At 40.3% G+C, this 22,865-nt stretch overlaps 1 long non-coding RNA gene across 1 annotated transcript in view; it reads left to right on the forward strand.

Annotated features, from left to right (window-relative positions):
• LOC125483966 overlaps nt 1–22,865 on the forward strand; it is a 49,287-nt gene that overhangs the window by 1,678 nt on the left and 24,744 nt on the right. The gene's annotated exons all lie outside the window — the stretch shown is intronic.

A 22,865-nucleotide genomic window follows, 5' to 3' on the forward strand; every position in this document is an offset into this window, starting at 1 on the left:
AATCCGCCCTGCAGAGTATTTACAGTATTTTCTTCTTTATAAATGTCAGATTTGGAACCGAACTTCACCCAGAATACCCCAAATTCACACAACGGTTTCTGTTTTAAGAAGTCTTGCAGGAAAACTGGTACATAATTGGGATCGTTGGTGTGAGTTTTGAGGTAGGGCGAATGCCACTGAATGCTCCCCATAACAGCACACCTGGCTGAGAACACCATTGGGCAAATGGTGCTGGACTTCATGTTGGCGGGAGAAGTATGTCAGGTTTTAGCTGGCACACAGCACTATTGATGCCAGCACTGTAACCTGGTAACTCAACACCTCTTAACTTTGCACAACTCAATGGTCTTACTCCCCACGAGCCTTCTGTCTTCTTGGGCAGTCCCACGAGATAAGACCATAAGACATAGGAGCAGAAATTAGGCCATTCAGCCCATCGAGTCTGGTCCGCCATTCAATCATAGCTGATAAGTGCTTCAACCCCATTCTCCTGCTTTCTCCCCGTAACCCTTGATCCCCTTGATAATCAAGAACCTATCTATCTCAGTCTTAAATGTACTTCATGACCTGGCCTCCACAGCCTTCTGTGGCAGTGAATTCTATAGATTCACCACTCTCTAGCTGGAGAAGTTTCTCCTTATCTCCGTTCTAATAGGTCTTCCCTTTACTCTAAGGCTGTGCCCTCTGGTCCTAGTCTCTCCTACAAATGAAAACATCTTCCCAACATCCACTCTGTCCAGGCCATTCAGTATTCTGTAAGTTTCAATTAGATCCCCCCCCTAAGACGGAGAATAACTTTCTTCCCCTCCAGTACTGTATGTTCTGACGTGTCTAAACAGTCTGATGCTGGATTTGGGCAACCTGCCTCAGCTGGGGCAGGTGGCCTTTGAAGACGTGGGCAGGTTGGTGGGATGATTGGGTTGTTTGTGCTTGACCTCCAGTTGGGTCTGTGAGAGAGGCGTGAAATGATTGAGACCTTCATGGATGTTCCTTGTCCACTCTGGGCAGTCTTGGGCAAGAGATTCCCACAAGTCAGTGGGGATCCTTCATTATTCAGTGAAGCTTTACAAACATCCTTGAAGTGTTTATGGCTTGTGGTCTCAGAGCTCAGACTATAGAGCTTGTTTTGGGAACTTTGCGTCAGTAATGAGGCCTGCCCAACTAGAGAAGATGTATCCATGAAGTTGCAAGTAAAACGGAATGTTGGTGTTTCTTATTTGTCACTGTCTTCATGTTTTGCTACCACTTGCTCTTCCGTCAGTGCCTGACCATATGGCAGCTCTTGGTTGTCGGAAAGGAGCAAGGCGCAAGTGTAGGACTGTACTGAAGGAAGAGGGGAAAAGGCTGAAGATGCATTCTAGCCTAATTGCAGCTTGTAACTCAGGAGAGGTCATGGAAGAGGGGAAAGCAGGATGTGAGAAGATGGATTAGAGAGAAACAGACTTCTCCTGTATGGTCTCAGCCTATTGATGATCAGTGCCTGAACAATGGTTGCTTCAATAATGGTGACCACTATTTCTTCCACTTCAGTGAAAATATGTAACCTGTGGCTCTCCCCGACAAGTTGACTCCTGCTATCTCTGGTTGTGCAGAAACTTGTCCTCCAATTGAGAGGGATGATGAATTTTTTTTAGAATCCCTACAGTGTGGAAACAGGCCCTTCAGCCCAACAAGTCCACAACATCCCTCCGAAGAGCATTCCACTCAGACCCATTCCCCTACCCCTGCATTTCCCATGTCTAACCTAAACATCCCTGGGCTCTTTGGGCAATTTAGCATGGCCAATCCACCTAGCCTGCACATTTTTGGACTGTGGGAGGAAACTGGAGCACCCAAAGGAAACCCACGCAGACACTGGGAGAATGTGCAAACTTCACACAATCACCTGGAATGGTTGGAATCGAAACCCGGGTCCCTGGCGCTGTGAGGCAGCAGTGCTAACCACTGAGCCACCGTGCTGCCCTAGTTATTAAGTTTGAGTATCTGGCAAAGTGCCAATCTGTGAGATATGGATGAGAGGCTTACAGCAGTATGTGAGGTTGAGGAGAAGTTACAACTGTTACTTATCAGTTGGGATTGATATAGACAGTATTAATAGATAAGAGATGAGTGCAGTGCATTATACAGTGAGGCTAGTGATGTGATTAGTGGGGTATGACATTTGACAATATTATCAGTGTCTTTGTCATTTGAATGAGATCACTGAACCTCCTGTGGGCCCTAAATCCTGGATTACAGGCCTTGACTCCTGAAATTGGCCACCATACATATCTGATCCCATTGTGTTCATACATTTTGGCTGGAGGATCCCATGGCATCCTACAGATAGATCACCTCTCTCCTCCGCCACTCATGTGTCCAATGCAGCAGCAAAATACCTTGATACACACCATCTTCCCTCTTGCAGCAGAGTTCAGTCTATTTACTGTTACTGTGAAGATGTCCTGCATCTTCGTCAGCCAGAAGACACCTCTTAAAGAGCTGCAGTGCAGGGTTTAAGTAGTGCGGGCTAGCTTTAAATGGTGCTAGTCTCTCATAGACCTGAGCTGTCCAAAGTTGCCATACAACCTCCATTGGAAGCATTAGGGACACATTGCAATCTGTATGCTCATTTTAATAGGCTGTTCATTAGCTGCCAAAATGTTTTACTTGGAAGCCTTGTCATAATAACTTTAAGCTATTAAGAGTTGCAAAACTACAAAAAAAATCAGTGAGATTATTGAACAAAGTAGAAAAATTCCAAACATTCCCATAATTCATTTTAATTTTTGTAATAAAGTAACTGAATTTTTAGCATAATTACAGTTCATTTACATTACATGAACTAGTCTGAGAGTGGTAACTGTAGTTTCAGCTGTTAAGTAGTCAGTTAACAATGCCTGGTTAAAATGTTACCGAAGTGAGAGCAGTTTGCGAGAATGCTTACTCATGCATACCAAGATCCTCTCCAAAGTTTCGAGAATTTTTTTTGCATAACCTACACGAGTAAATTTATTGTGGGCAGGCTCAAAAGAGTTCAAGGCTCAACAGAACATATCTTAATCTGTTAGATTAAAAGCTATTTTACATGGTTATTGCTAAACATTTTCAGGTTTAGAAAATGTAACATTAGGCAGCATATTAAAAATACAATCAATTTAGGAATATGTTAAATATTCATTTAATAAACTAATCTAACATTGGTGACATTTGCTATCTTTTTCCTAAGCAATTAGATAAATATATTTGGAATCCAGATATTGGTAACTAATTAGATCACCTTCAGATGAAATTTAAAATAGGAGCAAAAGGCTTTGCACAATATTTTTGAATGTGCCTTTAGCAACTTGCAACAGCTGATAAAGAATGTTTATAAAAAGTCCATGTGCAGGAGGGCAGTCAAATCACAGAGGGAACAAATATAGAAATATCTTTTCGCATGAACACTGTAACTGACACCACTGAAATTTGGTTAATTACATCAAGGAATGTTACTCCACTAGCACTGAGCACATTAGACCATTGAATTTTTTACGAGCATTCAAATTTTGAAATGGACTAACATCAAACCTGCTCTAAGAGATGCTGCAAAGCAGGCCAAACCTGTTTCTCCATCAGATACCAAATTTAGGTCTTTGAGGTCAGTTTCTTACACAAATAGTGTGGGGGGCAATTTAAATAGTTAGAAATATGAATTTTGCTTCTCCAAAGCTCTGATTTTTAAATCATGAATATGATACAAGTTTGCTACATGTACCAATTTACGACCACCTAACTTTCTCTGCATCTTGTGAACCATGAGCCAACAAGACACACCTAAACCTAGATTTTCCTATTACTCTAGTCAGTTGAGTGAGGTGGAAAATGAGGCAATGGTCTTAAATATCTAATGTCAGGATATCAGTTGTGAATTAAGAATATCAGAGGTAGGTAGGACAGGGTATGTGTCTAGAGCTGATATTTTAACTGCTTCCCTAAAAAGTATATGTTGTTCAGTCAGGTAGTAATGAAGTAGTGGCATCAAAAGTCCTATTTTCTGTTCTCATTGCAGATAACATTTATGTGCATTTATCAGTGATTACCTATTTCTGTACTGGGCATTGTGAATTTTAAGTACACAGGGAAATATAGAAATGCCTCTACACTCAAAATCAGATATTTTAAACTTTGCAGAATTTTTTTTCCATTAATTTTAGTTTTCATTTTGCTTTTTTGACTTCTGTCAACTAAATTACCATCTGCTTTTCATCTGTTTGATGTGGTGCTGCCTTCATTGAGGGTGAAAAATAGGTATCACACTTGGGATTCTGTCGCTTCCTGGAATTAATTGGTGGAGAAATAGAGAGATGCCGGGCTGAAAGGTCTCCACTGAAAAAAAATGACATCTACCTGCTGAGGATACTACTCCCAGAGTGTGGAATGTAGGGGTAGAAATTCATCCTCACACCTGGACCCTAATCTGACAGCAACTTGTCCATTCGTTGAAGCATCCATCTGATTTTCATTCTCGTGAAAAAAAAGGATCAAAATTGTGATGTTCATTAAAAATCAGACAATCCAGTCTTACTTCTCTTTGGTGCTACTTAAGTGGCAGCCATAAATGAGATGGCTGGATGATTTATGTGAATAGGAAACTCCTAGACCTCCTTTTCACAGGAGCATAGTTCTGAGGAAGCTGCTGCAGGTTGAGCTGCTGTATGAGTAGCTTTTTCCATTTTTTAGCCTCATGTGTAGTAATCCAAGGGGACCTCTAAGAAAGCTGGTACCTGATACTGGTCTGAGAGAAAGCAGTCTCATGTGAGAGCTTTTCAATGTTTACAATTAACACAGGGCTCTGGAATTGCATATTCATGGTTCACCTTGTTCAAGAGTAATAAAGTTGTACAGCACAGAAACAAGCGCTTCGGTCCAACTTGTCCACGCCGACCAAATATCCTAAATTAATCTAGTTCCATTTACCAGCATTTAGCCCATATCCTTCTAAATCCTTCCCATTCATATACCCATCCAGATGCCTTTTAAATATTGTAATTGTACCAGACTCCATCACTTCCTCTGGCTGCTCATTCCGTACATGCACCACCCTCTGTGTGAAAAAGTTGCCCCTTAGGTCCCTTTTACATCTTTCCTCTCTCACCTTAAATCTATGCCTTCTAGACTCCCCCACCCTTGGAAACAGACCTGGATAATTCACCCTATCCATGTCCATCATGATTTTTATGAGCCTGTATAAGGTCACCCCTCAGCCTCCAACGTTCCAGGAAAAATAGCCCCAGGCAAATCTAATAACACCAATAAGATCAATGAAGCTTCAGATATTGTTCACTGTATCCTAGCTCCAATCACCAGCCTGCTCCAAATTGATACCATAGGTGAAACGCAATGCTGAGAAGCCTTTTGTCAGATTACAACGAATATAAATGATGGATTCCTCCAATTGATTTGCCGCCTGCTGTACTGCGTGGGACTTTACCTCAGTCCCCACATATATTTCATGTTCTGCAGGGAACATTTTGAAAAGTAGGCCCACCGTAATTGGGTGAACAGGGTTTTCCTACCCTGCAGTACCAGATTAACCTGTAGGATAACTGAAAGTTGTGTAAAGGGATAGTATAGCAAATTTTACAATTTTGTGTTTTTAACTAATTAAGACTATAAATAGTTAATAAATAATGTAAAACTTCATTTTGAAAAAGGTGGGAAGTAAAACCAATGTAAGGGAAACTGAAAATTTGTGAACAGGTTGAGTATGGAGAAGGAGCTCTGAAGATGAATAAGTTGGGTGAGTAGATTGTATAATTTGTATTTCAAACAAAAGCCATTTATCTAATTTTAATTCAGATTATTAATGATCAAAACAAAAAAAACTGGAAATGGCAGAAAATTCTTTGTGCCAGGCTTTGCAATATTTGGGAGTTTGTGTAGACAATGAGGCTGTCCAGATTCCTACGTTTACCGGAAATGTTTGTCTTGAGTCACTTTGCTCCAAGACATTGACCTGCAGTATGGGTTTAGGAAAGTCCAAAACACAAGGAATGGAGAGGCATCTTTGAATTGGTTTATCTGGAGGATAGTTACACACAACAGAAAATGTCAGACTGAGGAAGGGGAGAATATAAATGTCGTGGAGAGGCACCATAGAAGAGATTCAGATACAGTACCTATAGGGACTGATCCTGCTGTATAGGTACAATTGCAGTCACTATCTGATAAACGTAAACTCCAAGGGGAGAACTGTCACAACAATGCAAAACAATGTCCTCTAAATTGTTCAAAATTATGGTAGTGAAACAGGATTTTATAATTTGGGAGGATAAATTGCATTCTTGTAGCCATGAACATTAGACCCAAAGTGTTCTTTGTTTACCAGCTGCCAGGTGAAGGAATATGTCACGGCAGTTATGGAAGAATTTGAGAAAGGAGATGGTATGCCAGATTGGAATGAATGACATCGTTAGAAACAGGTAGATATTTGTGCTTTAGAAGTTATCAGGAGATAGGAGTTAAAAAGCAACGTCTTGAGAATAATAATTTTGGTTTATTGTCTGAACCAAACTGGCTTATAAATAAACAAATTGGGTAAATTAATGCATTACTAAAGGTGTGGGCAAGAGGAGTTCCTATTCATGGGATACTGGCATCAATGTTGGTTGTACTGATATGACAGGCTCCGACTGCACATAGTCAAACCAGTGTCATAGCAGAAAGGTTCCGTAAGGACTTGGCAAAGGCTCTAAACTGATAAGATGGTGGGTGGATAAAGAAGAAATTAAATATAAATATAAATGACGGACTCACAAATGTATTATGGCACAAAAGTTCCCCATTCGGCCAATCGTACCCGAACTGTTAGTTAAATGAATATCATTACCTCGTGCCAATCTCCTGCTTTTTCCTCATACCCTTTTAAATTAGCTTTGTCCAACTAGTTGTTCAATGTCCTCTTGAATGTCTCAATTAAACCTGCTACCACCACACTTCCAGTCAGGCATTCCATATCCTAACTACTCGCTGAGTGAAAAGGCTTTTCTTTACTTGATCCTTGCTTCTTTTGCAGATCATTTTAAATCTGTGCCTTCTTATTCTTGTTCCTTCTGCAAGAGGGAACAACTTCTCCCCATCTACTCTATTCAGTCTGCTCTTAATTTTGAAAATCTGTTAGATTTCCTTTTAACCTTCTTCTCTTCAAGAAGAACAGTCCCAATTTCTCTATTCTGTCCTGATAACCAAAGCTCCTCCTGTCTGGAAACATTCTTGTAAACTGCACCTGCACTCTCTACAATATATTCATGTCCTATAACTTGATACCCAGAACTGTACACAATATTCCAGCTGAGGTCTAACAGGTTCAACATCACCTCCTTGCTCTCGTACTCTATTCCCCTATTAATAAAGCCGAAGATACTGTATGTTTTACTGATTGCTCTCTCTGCCTGTCCTGCCACTTTCAATGATCTGTGCACAGAGAAGCTAGTCAGAGAATAACTGGTCCTGGAACAAACTGTTGTAATCTAACGAGTCAAGGGTCAACTGGTTCAATACTTCATTGAGCCTTGTAAACTTGTGACAGCATCTAAAAAGAAGAATCTATTGAAGTTACCTATGTTAGCATAAGAGACTAGTTTCATATGCGTACAGGAAAGAAATCAGTGACTATATAGGAGTGATGGAAATGTTTTCAATTCCTGTCATCGCAGAAGAACTTTCAGATGACAGAAACCAGTGGATTTTGTGAGCAGAAGAAATACTGACAAAGAACTGAGTGGTACAACCCACTCAAGCTCTTTGAGAAATCATCATCTGAGTAGTTTTGACATCAGACTGTCTGCAGGACAAATTGTTATTGAAAATTTGATTTGAGTGCAGATGATAAGATAACACAAGTCCATGAGGAATAGTTCAGTTCTCCAACTTCTAAAGTAGAATTTAGTATCAATAATAGAGATACTGCTAAGTAAGCAGTTAATACCATGACTGAGGATGGAAAATGTCTGGTGTGTTGAATAACACTGAAGCTGAAAAGTTTAACTGACATTACACAAAAGCTCCATCCATCAGGATATAAAGGATTCTTCTGGGGAGGATCTATGGGTGTTCTAGTTGTGCAGCCACTTCAAGGTTGTGTACCAGAATGTTTCAGTAACAGTAATGTGTACGTGCTCTTCAGTGTAACCTGGGGTCTTACTAAAGACTCTCTTGTATGTATGTAATGCAACTAGCTATTAAGTACCATGTAATAAACCTTTTCTCTTTATTAACATTGTGTCTACTGTTGAAAACTTTGTTTTGGCATTCTTCCCCATTTGGTATCATAAAGACCACTTTTATTTTGATCTCTAGTCTAAATAAAAAGGAAAAACTATACTGCTTTAAATCAAGAGACTTTGGAAGATAATGTCACAGTTAAGAAAGATTGACTTGCCAGAACTCAATGGATGTTGTATAAACAATGTGTTTAGGAGTGCTCAGCATAGTAACAGCAGTTTTACTGATTCCTGTGTGAGTGGCTACAACGTTGTGCTTGGACAATATAAAAAAAATGTTCAAACTGTGAAAGAAAACATATCAATTTCTCTCTCTCTCTCTTTTCCTCTGTGAGTGGAGAAGTAAAAGAAAATTCTGAGAAGCTAGCTTCTCTCTCTCTCTATCTGTCTTTGCAACAACCCTTCTAGAAAGGAAAAGGGGAAATAACTCCTTCAATAAGGACAAATCTTTAACCAGCAAATGATAGATTGCGAATTGGTGTGTACCCAACTTTATGTCCTCATCGAAGAGTCAAAAGGAATCAGAAGGGAACTAAAGGAAAACAAATTATCAATGCCTGTAATCTGGTGTGGTGCTAGAACTGCACTTCACTGACTTTTGTTTCTTCCCTACCTGATAATATTGTTCTCATCTCTTTTTGTGTCTGTTTATATGTGTATGTGAATGTTTTAAAGGAATAGAGTTTAGGTGATAAGAGTTGTAAGTTAGCAATTCATGTTTCTTCCTTGTCATTGGTTAAAACTGTTTGATAGCAATAGATAGTGGATTTCTTGTTAATGATAAGAACATGGATATATTTGTGTAACCTGATTAGACAGTTAGGCACAGTTGGTCAATTTGGCAGTGTCATTAAATTTTCACACTGGTGATGACTGAGAAAATAAGAAAAAGAAAAAAGAAAATAAAGAAAAAAGAAAAAAAAATTTAAAATAAACAAGGGTGTCAGACATCCTGTTCACAATGAGAGCTGGCTCTGAGGGAGCTGAATCAGTGTTGAGGACTCTCCACATGTAAATAAAGGGTGACTTGGTGTTCTTTGAGTTCCACCCCAGGAAATCAAGACAATATCAATAACTTAGACTACCACCGGTAAGAAGCATTGGTGGCAGTGAGGCCACCCAAGTCATCCCAGATAGCTCCTGAAATAACTCCGCAGAGGCTAGTATCCCATCACCAAATCACCCTTTATTTAAATGTGGACAGTCCTCAACACTGATCCAGCTCCCTCAGAGCCAGCTCTCAGAGTGAACAGGATGTCTGACACTTCTGTTTATTTTTTAAAAAAAATTTTCTTTTTCTTTATTTTCTTTTTTCTTTTTCTTATTTTTTCACTAAAACACCTGTGTTGTGTGTGTATTTATGTGCAGTGACTCCATAAAGACACCATTGTACAAAGAATTTTATTCAACATTTCCATTAGGAGGAAAACACCCACGTGGCCAGTGAACCAGGAGCAAGCAAAGCCCAATAAGGGCAATGCCTACATGAAAAAAAAGTGAGGTGGAGGGTAGGGATTAATTCAAAATGGAATTGGAAGGTGAAATAAAGCACTTCAACCCCATCCCCCGGCACCCACCTCTCTCTAAAGGCACTGCGAAGATTGGTGGACACCACATGCTGTCTCTCCAATGAGACACGGGCTCGAACATAACGGCAGAAGGTAGTCGGCAGGTCTAGGCCCGAAACGTCAGCCTTCCTGCTCCTCTGATGCTGCTTGGCCTGCTGTGTTCATCCAGCTCTACACCTTGTTATCCCCCCTTCACAACATGCCTGTTTATATCTGTCAGCCAGGGATCCTTGATTGGACCAGATTAACTGCCACAATCAGGGAACTGATATCCTATGATGTTCACCTGCCTGACCTCATTACAATCACTACATCCGTCCACCTCTAAATGCGAGGACATAGGGTAGTTCTTTCCTTTGGTAGCTCCTCCTGGGGTGTTTTAGCACTGGATCAGGTTCCTCCAACTCTGCCTCTGATATTGGCAGCATGTAATGCACAATAGTTCATCTCTTATGCCTGGAGTATCTCAGAAGAAATTCATTCTCCTCTTCAGATGGCAAAAGCGTTGAGGCAACGACATCCACTGTGTCCCCAACTCAGATTCCGAGGAATCTTCAACATTTGATTCTGGAACAGTCGGAAAGGCAGCTGAGGAGCTTGGCACATTTTGTTCCCACACTGTTTGCAAGTTTGCAACTTTCATTTGGTCCACACACTTGTTTAGGACCATCGCACCTACCCAAACTTCATCCACCACTGGACTTGACCTTACTTCGACAATGCCTGTTATCCATGCAGGGCCATTCCCATGGTTCCTACACCAAACTTCGTCCATGAAGTAAACTGTCTCTCTCACTTAGCAGAGTCTTGTGTCCAGCATTGGTGTTCCTGATGCTGTTTCACCCTCTCCCCCAGGGGTACTGAGATGTGTTTGGTCAATTGGTTGAACATACACAATGGTAAATCTTATCTGGTTGAATCTTGACTTATAATTTAGTTTTTTTTTTAAATAGTCCTTCTTTGTAATTCTTTCAAGTCACCTCACAGTGGTGCAATCAGTACTCACATAAAAATATTCAAATATTTGACAAAACAGACGGTTTGAGTTATAAAAATAGGCTGGACAGACTGGGACCTTTTTCCACTGGAGCATAGAAGGTTGAGGTTTGGCCTTATAGAGGTTTATAAAATCATGAGGGGCATGAATAACGTGATTAGCAAGGGTCTTTTCCATAGGGTGGAGGAGTTCAAAACTAGGGGACATATTTTTAAGGTGAGAAGAGAAAGATTTAAAAACACAAGGGGCAACTTATTTACACAGAGAGTGGTTTGAATGTGGAATGAACTGCCAGAAGAAATGGTGGATGCAAGTACAGTTATAACATTTAAAAGACATTTGGATAGGTACATGAATAACAAAGGTTTGGAGGAATATGGGCCAAAGGCAGGTAAGTGGGACTAGTTTGGTTTAGAAATATGGTCAGCATGGACTGGTTGGACTGAAGGGTCTGCTTCCATCAGAGATAGCGAGAACTGTAGATGCTGGAGTCAGAGACGACACAGTGTGGAGCTGGAGAAACACAGAACTTCTTCTGAAAGAAGGGTCCTGACCGGAAACATCAATTTTCCTCTGATGCTGCCTGGCCTGCTTTGTTCCTCCAGTTCCATATGGTGTTGGTCTGTTTCCATGTTGTTTGACTAAAAAATTGATGGAAAAGATATATACAATGATCTTTCATTTTTAAAGACCTGTTGTGAATGTTTCTTATCAAAGAATAGGTGCCAGCTTTGGTTCTGTTATTTATGAATCAGGTGGTCATACACCTGAGACTTGATGACAGGACAAGATTAAAGAGGGCTCTAATTGAGGCATATAAGATGATCAAAATAATTGATCGGTAGATGAAAAGAAACTATTTCATTTTGTGGAGGAATCTAGAAGCTGAATTTTCTAGCTCAGCCATTCAGGGATAATATCAGGAATCACTTCTAAACACAAAGTGTAGTAGAAATCTGAACATCTATCTCTGAAATAATGTGGCTAATAAAAACTGAACATCTCAAGCCTGTGGTCTGATAAGTTTTAAAGGTTTTGGAATCAAGGCAGATAGAATTAAGATACTCATCAGTCATTATCCTTTAAATTGTGGAACAAACTTAAGGAACTAAGTAGGCTACAATTATTCTCATGACTTATCGTTGCTGCCACTGAAGGTGTGCTGCATTGTCAGAAGTGCCATCTTGCAGATCTTATGTTAACTTGAAGCCCTGTCAACTCCTGGTGGATGTAAAAAAGAACATAGAACAGTACAGCACAGTACAGGCCCTTCAGCCCATGATGTTGTGCTGAACTTTTACCCTAAACCTAAGGTCTATCTAACCTCCACCCCTACCTTATACTATAACCCATATTATTTTCTTCTATTTCTTGTGTCTGACCTGCAGTACCACAATCTTCACCATGACTAAGGCAAGGAGGCAGGCCCTGAATCTACCCCAGCTGAAAATGGAATTAAACCCTATTCTGTTGGCATCAATTTGATCCACACCGGGCTGGTGAGAGAATTTGTCCACCCCACACTCAAGAGGGTCCAAATTGCTGTGGCAACATACACATTGGAGTGCATGCACGTTGTAACCTGAAGCTAAGGAAAGCAATAATTGAAGCTGTAACTTCTTTTCATCACGTGGCTGGCTAGGAATCTTTCCTGTTTTTACTGCCTGCTATTGGCATATATTAGAAAGATTCAAATTCATAAATTCATACTCAACGTGTTTGTTCACATTATGAATAACTTTCCTTGGCCATTGTGTCCGGGAGTGAGACCTGAAACCAGAGTTTCTTTATCAGAAGCAGTAATACTACCCGTTGCATCAAAAGACCTTCTCAATGGAAAATATCACATGGATATATCTGAAGCTGAGCAGTGTAATTAACCTGGCTAATATTTTTCTCTCAATCAAAAAATTAATCTGGTCTTTTATCTTATTGCTGGGTCTGGAATCTTGCTGTTGTGTTGATCTGTATTACAACAGTGACTTCATTTCAAAAACCCAAGAGATGCAGATGCTGGAAATCAGAAATAAAAACAGAAATTGCTGGAAAAACTCAGCAGGTCTGGCCTGCTGTGTTTATCCAGCAATTTCGGTTTTTGTTTCTAACTTGGTGTGAAGCAGTTTTGGATGCTCTGAGGTTATCTAAGCTTCACAGTCCAGAAAGATCATGTTTGGATCGTTAATAGAACGCAGTCCACACCATTGCAAATGAACATCAACACCCTTTATGAAGTGTTTACATTTTATACGAAAGACAGTAAAAGAAGACAACTCTGGGACTTTACATACTCAGGTCCCAGATCCATGTAATGTGACGTCATCATGGCAGAGGTTCTTAGGCACATTCTCAGTAGCTATTATTAGAATGAAAGTACCATTAATGTGGTAAATATTCATAAAACAAAGTAAGAAGTAGGAGCCAGTCTACCTTCATCAAATGTTTTTATTCATTCTGCTCAGTCCAGTACAAACTCCAGACTGCTTTATAATTCTACAAATCAACATCCCCCCAGTCCTGCGGAAATTGATTCTTTTCCACCACCAAATTGCCTAGTTAAACACTGAACAAGTAACAATTTACAAGCACTGCCCTGCAGTGTCAGTGCAGCAAGTAACAAAAAGGAAACAAAAGGTAGGGAAAGAGGAAGGGGTTAAATCAATGGATAGAGGGAGGAGATGATGCTGACCAGACCCTGCAGTGCCCACCTCTCTCTAAATGTTTCTAGTGTGCTGGTGGATCCTCCCTCTCCACAGATGCCCAGGTGTGAATACAACCACAGAAGTGGGTCGGGCAACTGGGACTCCTGACACCCTCAATAGTCCCCTTTCTGCACATGTTGATGACTACCTTAGTTAGACCCATGAGAAGATACTGCAACTTGCCTGCTGTCCTCCTCACTGGATGCCCAAAAATCAAAAGCATTGGGTTCAAGTACAAGCCAAAAGATGAACAGGGAGTGCAATCGCCCACATCCAACATATACGTGGTCCACAGAAGGGAAATTAGTTCTTAAAAATATGCTCTAAATCACATTCTCTGCTCTTATCAGACCTGAAACATACCCTTATCCATATTTACCAAACTCATAATTTGCAACATGGTCAGGTGCAATTAACTCTTCATTCCACATCTGCCCCCATATCATTAGGTGCAATTTTCCACTTCCTTTAGTCCTTAGGAAGTTGGGAAAATATGGTGAAAATGGAAAAATTGCATTGTCAACATTGAGAAATTATTTTCAATTTTCCCCTCAGTGTTTAATGGGTGAGTTGTGAATCTTAGTAATGAGCATTGATGACCTTTTTTCCATGCATTTGCTTCTCATTATTAGTTAATCTTGCCTCATTTCTATGCCAGTCCCTATTCTCCTCACCCCTTCCAAGTAATGAGATGGTACAATTCCTGAGATGAAGGTCAAAGCAGTTACCTGGCAGCAGCAACTCACTGCTTGGTCCTCGGGCCTTCATTCAGCTCTGTCTTCACTACAGTGTTCCTGCATGCTCCATGACTGCCTTTCTGCTGCACCCATTGTCCATGCAAATGGGCATTGGCAAACCACCTGGCTCACCACATCATCAGAGAGGGCAGGATTTATACAGTTAATTGTAGGGCCCTGGGAAATGTTACTGAACAAAAAGTCTTAGAGGTGTAAGTGCATAGTTCCTTGAAAATAGAGTTGTAGTGGTGAAGTCACATGGTGGTGAAGAAGGTGTTTGGCACACTTGCCTTCATTGTCAGTGCATTGAGTACTGGAGTTGGGATACCATGTTGTGGCTGTACAGGACATTGGGGAGGCCACCTGTAGAATATTGCATTCAAGTATGGTTTCTCTGCTGTAGGAAAGATGTTGTTAAACTTGAAAGGGTTCAGAAAAGATGTACAAGGATGTTGCCAGGATAGGAGGGTTTGAGCTGTAGGGAGAGGTTGAATAGGCTGGGGCTATTTTCCCTGGAACATCAGAGGCTGAGGGGTGACCTTATAGAGGTTTAAAAAATCATGAAGGCATGGATAGGGTGAATAGCCAAGGCCTTTTTCCCAGGGTAGAGGAGTCCAAAACTAGAGCCTGTAGGTTTAAGGTGAGAGGGGAATGATTTAAAAGGGACCTGAGGGGCAACCTTTTCACACTGATGGTGCGTGCATGGAATGAGCTGCCAGGAGAAGTGGTAGAGATGGTGTAAATACAACATTTAAAAAGCATCTGGATGGGTACGTGAATAGGAAGTGTTTAGTGGGATATGGACCAAATGCTGGCAAATGGGAGTAGAACAGTAGATCTGGTCAGAATGGATGAGTTGGGTCAAAGAGTCTGTTTCTCTGGGTCTGATTACTTCTTGCCATCATGTAGGAAGATATGTCTGGGTTCTTGATCGTAGTTCATACCCTTTGTCAATAAACATCAATGACTTTTATTAAGTATACATACAGGAGATATAAGCGAGGAAAGTTCTGGAACCCTACATGCTTGGTCCCAATTCCATGTGATTTTATGTGATCATGACATAGCTCTATGCCCATGCTCAGCAGCTATTATCAGAGTAAAGCTGCAGTTTACACTTTACTCTACACATAGATCCTAGAAATATCATTGCACCAGAAGAGGTAGACAATAGGGCACTAAATTAATAACAACTTTAAAAATCCACAGCAGCACAACTGTATTGTACAATTACATCAAATTGCCAAATGCATGTAATGTGGTTTTCTTTTGGTAGTAGCAGTAAGCGAGGGAGTGAGAGTAAGTTGCAGCTGCAAGGAAGTAAATTGCATGATTTCCCTCTTCTCTGAGGAATTGTGCATGACACAGAAGGATATAATATAATTGAGTTAATAAACAGTAGAATAGCAGAGGATTGTCATTGCCACCAAAATTTCAATCCCCAAACTACTTTGGATGTAACATTGATTAAATATAACATATAAAACTTTTGGAGTAATTACCAAAAGAACTATATTACATATGTTAATTTATAGAAAAGGGATCTTCTATTTACAGCACAATAGTTCTGTGTTCTGAATTCTGATCATGTTTGGATGGTTTCCACAATCTTTCTTGCTCTTTTGTCTATGTTGCATAATATGACTGCATCTTTCTTTAGACCCTAACACCAGTAAATAAATTATCGCAAGTTACTATAATTAGGCCATAAACAAATTCACTTCTGTTTGGAACCACTACCAAAAATAGAGTGAGGCTAACTGATATAGGGAGAGTTTAATTGGGGAACATGGCAATTTGATTTTTTTAATAATCTTATTAAATTGCATTCCTATTTCAAAAGATTTTCATCAAATGAATTGTTAATAATGGGCATAAATTTCCATGAGGATCTCTCACATGTTCATTGTAACTTTGGTGTAATGCAAGTGGAACTTTAAAAAATGGTTACATAAAAGTACTTATATGTTGAGAATTACAATCCTATATAATAATATGTTCAAGTGCTGAAACTAGTGTATTCACCACAAAAAGGATGAAAGATAGCCATGTGTTCACGAAGCTCATCCATTCCTATAGATATGTAAACCAGTGACCTCTACCACCACCCACACTCTCCTATACATTACACCACTATCCAATCTATGGAGAAGCAAAATTAAATCATGCAAGTCTATTTTAGAACACCTTTGCAAAACTTTCCCACAACTCCTTAAAGCAATTAAGCAACTCTTTGAAAGACCATGAGAATTCATGAATTCTAAAATTCCCAGCTATCCAGCAACTGAGGTATTTGAGGTGCATTTCTTTCAGGGAGAATGGTAGGACAAGCAAAGCCAGAGCATCCTTTATGACCGAAGAGACAGAAAGTAGATGAAGCAGAATTGCGTGTGTAAGGCAAGTGCTGGATTAATAATGAAGATAAGAACCAAGTAAAATAAGGAAAGTTGAGAAAGAAACTGAAAAAAAAAGGCAAAAACAGTATATGGGAAGAGACTGGCAGCCCAATAAAGAAGACAATTCAAAGCTTTCCTATTAGCACTTATATATTTTTTAAAAAGTATATTATGATCCTAGCTGATGTTTTTATTGGATAAGTCAGATCCAAGCCTAATTATATTGTTTTGTTTCTAATTAATAGGGTGATCTTTCACCGAAACATAAGCATGCAATGCTGCAGGTTTAGCTTTAATAATGAAACAGGAGGTTTTTACATAAAATAAATGAAAATAAAGTTGAAAAATAAGCTATTTACGTTAATGCAATGTGAAAGATTTTGAAATAAACAGTAAAAACACAATCCCAGCTATCATAACAGTATCACTTTACAGTACTCAAACACCAGAAGGACTACTCTTCTCTGGCACAAGTAAGTCTGACTTACTTGTATTTTTTCAATTCCTGTTCTTGAGATCTAATAGCCCTTTTTCTTGATTAGTTTCATATCCAAGCTTAGATTTTCTCAGCTTCAAATAACCTCTTCAGAGTTCTAACCAAACACTTCTGGTCAGGAGCTTTCAAATAAAGTCCATACACTGAGGTTACCCATTACTTACCTTTTCTGAACCAAGTTATTTCTCTAGCAGGAACTGTTTCTTACAGCTGTGTTCAACCAGGCATGTTTCTAACTGCACATTTCTGCAAACTGAAACAAAAAGCTTTCCAAGCTTACAATCTGTTCCCGTAAAAGCAAAACAATTCTTCATTCGTCTAAAGCTAAACTAAACCTAATGCTTTCTAATGTTTCCTCTGTCAAATTGTAAAACAAATTCCCATTATCACTCCGGGGACCTTCTCTGCAATGTCAGCATTCATTTTAAGTTGGCTGACTAGAACATCAAAGATATATTGCTGAGGCTGTATAAGGCTCTGGTCAGACCACATTTGGAATATTGTGAGCAGTTTTGGGCCCTGTATCTAAGCAAGGATGCTGGCATTGGAGGGAGTCTGGAGGAGAGTTATATGAATGATCCTGGGGATTAAGGGCTTTTCCGTGCCGTATACCTCTATGACTGTACATGAAGAGCAGTTGAGGACTCTGGTTCCATACTCAACAGAGTTTAGAAGGATGAGGGCGGCTCTCATTGAAACTTATAGAATACTTAGAGGCCTAGATACAGCAGACACGGGGAGGACGGTTCTACTAGTAGGAGAGACTAGGACCCAAGAGAACAACCTCAGAGTGAAGCGATGACCCTTTAAAACTGCAATGAGGAGGAAGTTCTTCAGCCAGAGGGTGATGAATCTGTGTAACGCATTGCTGTAGCAGGCTGTGGAGGCCAAGTCAGAGTGAATTTAATACAGAGATAGATAGGTTCTTGATTAGTAAGGGAATCAAGGGTTACAGGGAGAAGGCAGGAGACATGGGATTGAGCAGCACATTAGCCATGAGTAGACTCGATGGGCAAAATGGCCTAATTCTGTTCCTATATCTTATGGTCTTACTCATCTTGGTTTCATTGGTTCAGAAATACTAACAAATTAATCATTAAACTACCTAACATGCACAACTGAAACCCACATGCCAGTAGTTCAATATCCAAACTCTAAAATAAGTGACATTAAGTTAGATGTAACTCACACAGTTTATATCACAAATAATAAGGAAAGAATTAGGCTTTAGATCTCGCTATGTTGAAATGATTATATTTAATAAGGCTTACATTTTCAAATTGCACTGTACTTAATTTTATTGATGAAAAGCCTTAATTTGTACATTAATTGGGATGTTGTTAAAAAGTCTTTAAGTTGAAATTTCTCTACACGTCAAATACTGTCGTAAAGTTTTAAGTGGAGAAAAGAAGTCAATTAAGGTTAGAGTCAGGACACATTTTATATTTGGGCTCCAGTGAATCTATTGGCAGTTAACAGAAGCCAACATTGGGATACTTGCTCGCTAGAAAAATTACTCAGGCTTGGCCTGCAAAAATATGGTTGAAGTCAAGGTTAGGTTTTGTAGGAAAATCATGAATACTGTTCATAGAATCCCTACAATGTGGAAACAGGCCCTTCAGCCCAACAAGTCCACACCAACCCTCTGAGCATCCCACGCAGACCCATCCCCTATAACCCACCTAATCTACACATCTCTGAACACTACGGGCAATTTAACATGGCCAATCCACCTAGCCTACACATCTTTGGACTGTGGGAGGGAACCGGAGCACCGGGAGGAAACCCACACAGACACAGGGAGAATGTGCAAACTCCACACAGACAGTTGCCAGAGGGTGGAATCAAACCTGGGTCCCTTGCGCTGTGAGGCAGCAGTGCTAATCACTGAGCCAACTCTTCCCATTGGCCAAGAATTGCAAATATTTGGTTAAAAGTTAGTTATATCAACAATCTTGGGCTGAATGTTGCAAAAGCTGCTTGCAAAGAGTATAAAAGTAGGAAACCTGTCAAGTGTCCTCATCGCTGGACAGTATTTTCTAACAGAACATTTGCTAAAGGGGTTCTTTTCAGGAGAGAAAGTAAGGAATCAGGAACAGAGGACTTGATAAGAAGTTAGCATTTAGGCAGGACATTGCCAGTCAATGGGTAAATGTCATGGGTTTTGAGGGAAGCTGCTGTCAGAATTCCAGAGGTGACTATGGACTATGCCTAAATCCCAAAGCGAAAGAAAAGAATTGTGGTAGGTTTCTCATTTTAAAAGGCTTTCATCAAATAAATTGTTAATAATGGGTGTAAATTTCTCCAGGAGCCAACTGTGTTGAGCCTATGTTTCATGTCATGTCTCGACTAGTGGAATGTTAAGTATTAATTTTTTTTGGCCAATAAACTTAGTTAGTTTGAAAGTAAAATCAATGACTTCCTTTTTTGGCAATAAGATTACAGCCTGACAAGAATCTTCTGACATTGGGGTTTAGGCAGTGTTAAAATCCCAACATGGCTGACAACAGTCCAAAAAAGGAAACAGGACTGAGGTGCCAAATGAGTACTTTGCATTTGTTTTACCAAGGAGAAAGACAAAGTTATTGTGAAAGAGGAGGAAATTGAGATACTGCATAGGCTCTGTCTCCTCTTCACTGGAAGAACCTCCTTCACAGTGCATAATTCTCATGGAAGAGTGTGAGGAATGTATGCTGGAGTCATCAAAGTTTATTACATCCCTATCTGTCAACTTGCTTCCCTCTCAATCTCTCCTTATTTCTTATTCACTCACTTGCAACATTTTTGATGTGTGCCTAATGAAGAAGGGGTGGGCAAGGTAAAATCACTGTCGATTGCCTGGTTTACAAACGCAATTGCTCCTAATTAATTTTTAAAAAACTAGTGCTGGGCTTCCAATTTCAGCACTAATTCACCTTTCGTATTGTTGGAAGCTTGTGTGATAACATCCAGTTGCCAAACAAATGAAATCATGGTAAATTCTATATAAGTGCTGAGGCAGTGTGTCCAATTTGCAGCTCTAAAACCCAACCCATTGTTTTTGGCTAGTCTGTAGTATGGCACATTGTTGTAATGCTTAGCTGTAAACTTGACTTGTTCTTTCAAGTCTACTCCTCTAAATAGGCAAATCCAGTTAATTACAACTTCACATGATTGACGAAGTCCATTTGTAAATTTCAAGCGCAAAGTCGATGACTAACTCTCTATCTCTTTTAAGATTAATGTTGAACAAAATATGTCCTGTGATATTGAAAAGTACCGGGTCATATTTGGTATGTGACATCTTCAGTATAATGGATAAACTTTAGATGTAAAACTTTTATATGTAGACAAGACAGTCTGATGAGTTTACCCTACATAACATTATTCAATCTTACTTGCCCATAGTTTCCAGACACATCTTGATACCCTACTTATTGAGTAGAATATTTATTTTAAAGGACTTGAATTCATGTAACATCCTTTCACAACAATAGGTTATCCTGAAGCACCTTAAAACCAATGAAGTATATTCCTTTTTATATAATGGGGAATGGGGCAGCTATGTTCCTTTGAACAGAAACTAGAGAAACAGCTAGAGAAACTCAGCAGAAGAGTCATACTGTAATTAAAACATTAACTGTGTTTTCTCTCACAGATGCTACCAGACCTGCTGAGCTTTTCCAGCATATTGCTTTTATTACGAAGTATAATTGCACCTGTATCATTAGTGATAGAAAGAACCAAGAGAAGTGAACAATTTGAAACAGTTTGTTCTGTTTATTTCAAACAGCACTTACAGTAGGTAAGAACATCTCGGACATGAAACATATCCATTACAATAGTAAGTATTACAAGATTTAATCTTATCCACTGCTGTCCAGCCCTTTAAGTTGCAAAGGTCAAAGCAAAATACTTCTTGGAATTAAAGCAAAGTTAAATCCTTTGAGGGTATATTTTGTTAAGTTAAAAAAAGTCAGTTTTATCTAAATTTAAACACATTAAAATGGGGATTTTCCTATCATCAAATTAATTCAATATGATTTGACAGTGGGAAATGGCAAGATACTGTAATATCCTCAAGGAGTGCTGAAAATGTTTATTCCATATTAATTGGTATAAATACTACAAGTTTCATTTAGCCAATTGTAGAATGTGCATTACATGGTAAATCTTTGACATCATGGCTGGTCATCAAATTTTAAAAGCCTAATTTACTGAATGGGCATGGAAACAATGGTCAATGCCATTCCTGAAGAACAAAGAAACTTCCTCGTGCTGCACAACATTTAATTACTGTGCAACAAAGAAAACAAACACAGCAATACATCCCAATTCTGTTCAACTTGAACAGTCCTAATTGGCTGAATCAGGCAGAGTGTACAAACTAAATTCCAGAAAAGTATCCTGGAAAGTAAACTCAATGTAGGTTATAATTTAACAATGTAATGGCATTGAAAGAGATGCTTGGATATGATGGGTGGATTAGTGCAAAACTTTGATTTTTGATTAATTCTGCAATACTAATGGCCCAAATGTTATGGTCAGTGGAAAAGTGATGGCACTCACCACTGACCTTGGAGAAAATAGTCCACAGACACTTAGCAACCTCTATGACATGGAAGACAACAAGGTGCAGGGCTGGATGAACACAGCAGGCCAAGCAGCATCATAGGAGCAGAGAGGCTGACGTTTCGGGCCTAGACCCTTCATCAGAAAAGGGGGAGGGGAAGGGGGTTTTGAAATAAATAGGGAGAGAGTGGGAGGCGGATAGAAGAGGGATAGAGGAGAGGATAGGTGGAGAGGAAACAAACAGGTCGAAGAGGCGGGGATGGGGCCAGGAAAGGTGAGTGTAGGTAGGGAGTTAGGAAGGGGATAGGTCAGTCCAGGGAGGACGGACAGGTCAAGGGGGCGGGATGAGGTTGGTCGGTAGGAGATGGAGGTGCGGCTTGGGGTGGGAGGAGGGGATAGGTGGGAGGAAGAACAGGTTAGGGAGGCAGGGACGAGTTGGACTGGTTTTGGGATGCGGTGGGGGGAGGGGAGATTTTGAAACTTGTGAAATCCACATTGATACCATTGGGCTGCAGGGTTCCCAAGCGGAATATGAGTTGCTGTTCCTGCAACCTTCGGGTGGCACCTCGCACTGCCCGCTTCTATCTCCTTCCCAAAATCCACAAACCTGAATGCCCTGGTCGACCCATTGTCTCCGCCTGCTCCTGCCCCACCGAACTGATCTCCAACTATCTCGACTCCATTTTCTCCCCCTTGGTCCAGGAACTCCCTACCTATGTCCGTGACACCACCCACGCCCTCCACCTCCTCCAGAACTTCCAATTCCCCGGTCCCCAACACCTCATCTTTACCATGGACGTCCAGTCCCTCTACACCTGCATTCCCCATGCAGATGGCCTTAAGGCCCTCCGCTTCTTCCTGTCCCGCAGGCCCGACCAGTCCCCCTCCACTGACACCCTCATCCGCTTAGCCGAACTCGTCCTCACACTCAACAACTTCTCTTTCAATTCCTCCCACTTCCTACAGACAAAGGGGGTAGCCATGGGTACCCGCATGGGCCCAAGCTACGCCTGCCTCTTTGTAGGTTACGTGGAACAATCCCTCTTCCGTACCTACACCGGCCCTAAACCCCACCTCTTCCTCCGTTACATTGATGACTGTATCGGTGCCGCCTCGTGCTCCCACGAGGAGCTCGAACAGTTCATACACTTCACTAACACCTTCCACCCCAACCTTAA

This window comes from Rhincodon typus, chromosome 9 (assembly GCF_021869965.1).
Source record: "Rhincodon typus isolate 14 chromosome 9, sRhiTyp1.1, whole genome shotgun sequence".
In the NCBI taxonomy this organism is placed as follows: Eukaryota; Metazoa; Chordata; class Chondrichthyes; order Orectolobiformes; family Rhincodontidae; genus Rhincodon; species Rhincodon typus.